This window comes from Pogoniulus pusillus, chromosome 28 (genome assembly GCF_015220805.1).
Source record: "Pogoniulus pusillus isolate bPogPus1 chromosome 28, bPogPus1.pri, whole genome shotgun sequence".
Lineage (NCBI taxonomy): Eukaryota > Metazoa > Chordata > Aves > Piciformes > Lybiidae > Pogoniulus > Pogoniulus pusillus.
This window is the reverse complement of record NC_087291.1, coordinates 10389864-10394771: the sequence shown is the minus strand read 5'-3', so window position 1 is coordinate 10394771 and position 4908 is coordinate 10389864. Positions and strand designations below refer to the sequence as shown.

General features: G+C 49.2%; 1 long non-coding RNA gene across 1 annotated transcript; it reads left to right on the top strand.

The window, feature by feature from the left end:
• The first annotated feature begins 360 nt into the window (after positions 1–360).
• Positions 361–3444, top strand: LOC135187950 (uncharacterized). Its single transcript, XR_010307516.1, has 2 exons — positions 361–398; positions 2802–3444. It is a non-coding gene; the product is annotated as an uncharacterized LOC135187950 (long non-coding RNA).
• The last annotated feature ends 1464 nt before the right edge of the window (positions 3445–4908 follow it).

The window sequence follows — 4908 nt, the reverse complement described above, 5'->3', positions numbered from 1 at the left end:
TTCTTTTGTTTTTTGGTGGCTTTGGGTTTTTTTTAATCTCACTGCTTTCCTCTCCATCTCCTGTTCTCCCCCAGCTTCCTCCTTTCCATCTCCTTCCCTATCTTCTTCTTTCCCCCATCTTCCTCTTTTTCTCTTCATCTCCATCCTCTTCCTCTCCATCTCCATTCTTTCAGCACCACCTGCCCTTTCCCACCGTATCTGCCCCTTTCCCACCCCACAAGGCATTTCCCCCTTTTTCCCTCAAACCCAGAGCACCTGGGGCTTGTTTGAGTCTCCTCCCACCCCAGGTGTGACCACTTTGCCCTCCCTGCCCACTGCCCTATTTAATGAGCCCCAGGCAAGGCAGAAGCCCTAAGCTTGCCCAACTGGGCAGAGGGATCCTCCTCCCATCATCAGTGGTGAGTACCCCATGGTGCGCACTGGGTGAGTGGGAGTGGGACAACAACAAAGGCCGGGGGGCCTATGGTGGCCCCCCGGTTTGCTAGGGTAGGAACTTGATCATTGCTCTGATGTCACCTGTGGGTGTTGGTTGTGCCTCCTTGCTTAGGCTGAGTTCTTGTGTGTGTTACCTTGGCTTCAATCACATCTCTGGGCAACCTGTTCCAGTGTCTCCCCACCCTCATTGTACAGAACTTCCTCCTGATGCCTAACCTAAATCTCCCCTGCTCCACTTTCAAACCCATCCAAACAGTCCCTGCACAGCCTTCTCATAGGTCCCCTTTGGATAATGCAGTGCAGCTCTGAGGTCTCCCTGGAGCCTTTTCTTCTTCAGGCTGAATGGCTCAAATTCTCTCAGCCTGCCTTCCTAGCAGAGGTGCTTCAGGCTTCTTGTCTTTGTGGCCCTCCTCTGTAGTGACTCCAGTAGGTCCTTATGGAATCATGGAACGGTTTTGCTTGGAAGGGACCTCAAAGGTCATCTAGTTCCAACCCCCCCCAGAGGCAGGGACACCTCTCCCTCGATCACTCAGTCTTGTCTGAGTACTTCCAATCACTTGGGGCATGAAGAGGGACATAGAGCTGCTTGACAGAGTCCAGTGCAGAGAGGCAAAGATGATGGAGGGAATGGAACATCTCTCTTATGAGGAGAGCCTGAGGGGGCTGGGCCTCTGCTGCTTGCAGAAGAGGAGACTGAGAGGTGAACTCATCAATGCTTATAAAGATGTGAAGGGTGAGTGCCAGGAGGATGGAGCCAGGCTCTGCTCACTGATGCCCAGCAGTGGGTCACGGGGCAATGGAACTTCTGTGCCTCAGCTTCTACCCATGTAAGCATGTAGTGGATGTTTTTCCACTGTATGGGTGACAGAACACTGGAACAGGCTGCCCAGGGGGATTGTGGAGTCTCCCTCTCTGGAGATACTCAAGACCTGCCTGGATGCCTTCCTGTGTGATCTGGTGTAGGTGATCCTGCTCTGGCAGAGGGGGTGAACTGGATCATATTTTGAGGTCACTTCCAGCCCCTGACATTGTACAAAACACAATAATAAAGTGTCTCAAACACAGGAATGCTACACATGAAAAGGGTAAGCAAACTCCAGAAGTGATGAGTAATGGTGATACAGGAAACTAACAAAAGACAGGGCTTCTTTTGGCTGTATGGCTGCTCTCTGGATGATTAGTTGCAGCGATTTCAAAAGGTCATATTGTTCTAAGCAACCTTGTCATGCTCAGATCACAAGACAGGGGATTTTCTCTGTCCAGCAACACCCACGATAAGCAGTCTGCCCACCCAGTTCAGGGTTTGAAGTATGAGGGGTTGGCACAGCCCTCCAAAACCACTTTGACAGCCTTGAAGGCAAAGGGAAGCAAGATGTGCCTGTAAGACCAGTTGCTTTGTTATATACACCAGGATCAATGCCAAGGTTGCCAAAACTAGCTCAGGGTCTTTCCTACCTCCATATATGTTGCCATGCCAAGCTCTTCCCTAGCAAAGTGATTTAGCAGACCTGTTGCAAAGATGTGCTTTGGAAGAAGCCAGAATGAAAATGCAATCACGACAAATTATTTCAGCTAAGCCAAATAGTTTGAACACTTTGTTCAAACAGACATGGAAAACTTTTCACTTCTGTTTTAAAAATTCTCCATTAGAAACTATTTCTTTAAGAAAAAAAACTTTCTTGTTGTTGTAGAATCATAAATTCATAGAATTGTCAGGTTTGGAAGGGGCCTCAAGGACCATCTAGCTCCAACCTCCCTGCCACAGGCAGGGACACCTCACTCTACATCAGGTTGCTCAGAGCCACATCCAGCCTGGCCTTAAGCACCTCCAGGGATGGTGCTTCTATTGCCTTCCTGGACAACCTGTTCCAGTGTCTCACCACCCTCATGGTGAAGAACTTCCTCCTAACACCCAATCTGAATCCACCCACTTCTAGTCTTGCTCCATTTTCCCTAGCCCTATGATGTGGTAAGCTTGATAGGCCTGAAATAGCTTGTACATGTCCTGCCTTGCCTAGGCATGATTTTCGGCTCCAGCAGGGAGGCAAATGCAGGAAAAGAAGAGAAAAGCACACAAAATAACCTGTAGGCACTGAGTCTGTCCTGCCCAGGCTCCTGTAGTGTAAGGTGCACACACAGTTAGCTTGTGCCTGCCCAGTGCAGGGCCTGTGCTTTTCCCAGATTAGGGAAAAGTGAGCCTGTGGCTTTGCCTGATATGGTAAGGTTTGGCTAACTGCCATCCTGAGTGGCTGTTCTGTGTCCAAAGGGCAGTGAATCTCAGCCCACATTGATAAAAGGAGATACTCAGGTGAACAGCCTGCTTTTGCTTCCCTGCTTTGCTCCCCTGCTCTCTCATCTGTGCCCAGCTGTGCTCTGCCATTGCCTGCTGCTATTGCCAACTGCCTTATTGTTTGCTGCTGAACTCCTCTGCCGCGAGTTACCAGAAGCAGACCCTGGATGCCTGCATGTGATCAGCCTGTGTGGCCAGCTGACATCATGCTGAGACTGCACCACATCTGCCTCTGCACCTGAAAGTCCTGCTTAGCAGTCCTGGACAGAACAGATCATCCAGAAGAAGCCAGGAGACAAGGCCAGAGGTCATCTGCATCTTTCCCCAGAAGCCAGGAAGATTCAAGTCTCAACATCCAACAAGACAGAGTCTCCTGAAAGCATTTGGGCACTGTCAGGACTGTGACTAAGCCCCTACGAGTCTGATAATAATTTGTAAATGCTTAAATGCCTCCATTGCCTTCTGCCATGAGCAGAAAGAGCTTGAGCCCATCTACTGGGCAAGCAGCATATTGACCACAAGCAGCATTTGACTGTGGAATCTTCTCTTCCAGTTCAATTGATGTTTATGTATTTTCCTGGTTATTACTAGATCTAGATATTATCCACAGAATGTTTCCATGACTGCATAAGAACCAAAATATGATTAAAATGAGTGGTTGGGCATGGAGAGAGTTCTGAATAGCAATGTTAATAAACAATATTAAGTTTGGAAAAATATCATCTTGCATCAATTAATTTCCCCTCTGCAACACCCTATTGCCTGACATACTAAAAAGTCCCTCCCCAGCTTTCCTGTAGCCTCCTTCAGATGCTGGAAGGCCCCAATAGGGTCTCCTTGGAGCTTTCTCTTCTCCAGACTGAACAGCCAAAATTCCCTCAGTCTGTCTCCATAGCAGAGCAGCTCCAGCCCTCTGATTACCCTTGTGGCCCTTCTCTGGACACACTCCAGCACATCCGTATCCTTCTTGTAACAGGGGCTCCAGAACTGGATTCAGCACTCCACCAAAGTGGAGTAGAGGGGGAGAATCACCTCACTTGACCTGCTGCACACACTTCTCTTGATGCAGCTTAGGATCTAGTTGGCTTTCTGGGCTGCAAGCACACCATGCTGGCTCATATTGAGCTTCTTATCTGCCAGCATCCCAAAGTCTCTTTCCTCAGGGCTGCACTCCAGCCAGTCCCTGCCCAGCCTATATCAGTGCTTGGGATTGCCCAGACACAGGACTCTCACTTGGTCTTGTTGAACTTCATGAGGTAGGCTTGGGTCCACCTTGCCAGCCTGTCCAGGTCCCTCTGGGTGGCATCCCTTCCCTCCAGCATGTTGACCTCACCACACAGTCTTTGTCAAACTGGATACTTTGAGATGAAAAGCTTCAACTTTCTCAGCACTTTTTCATGGGTAAAACCATTTTCTGTGCTTGGCTGTAAGTAGTTTTAGCTTAGCTCTGCTGCCCTTTTCACTCAATCAGGTGTACATCCAAAGCCAATCACCCAGCCCTGTTTCTAATAACCAGGATGCGACACTGGCAGGTGACTCCCATGGCAAAGAGAAGCTGCTAGGGAAGGGAGGCTGAAGAGAATAAAAACAGATTAACTTTTAAAATATAAATAAAGTTGTTTGTCTTCTGGTTATGCTCTGTAACACAGTGCAGAGGAACATCTCACACCCTCAGTCTCTAGCTATGCTTGCCTCAACCAGGGAAAAGAGTTTGGCTGCTTAAGCTGTGCCAGGGAAGAAAGCACCTTAAAAGCCTCCTTTGCATTGGTGAGTCCAGGCTGAGGCCACAGCATCTGAAGCTGGAAGCAGGAAGAGCTTGTGCACCTTACAGAGCCCTTCTCATTAAGCTGAGCAGAAGAGGACCTACACCCTCATGGTCACTCCATCTATGCTCACCAAATTGCTCAGGCAGGATGAGAAAGAAAGGTTTATGGGAAATGGATAGAGGCAGATGTGTGGAAGAGGAAAGGGAGAACAATGGCAGGAAGCCACAGCTTGTCCTCTGTGCTTTGTCCAGTCCTACCTCACCTCTAGTCATGGCCACTGCCCATCCTTGCTATGCCTCTCCCAGCACTCACCACACAAACCTGGTTTCATTGTGGTGTGGATGGCTGTGTCACTCTGAACCTGCCGGCCAGAGGGGCCCTGAAGGCTGTTCCAGGTGGAACACCCATTCCACCTCC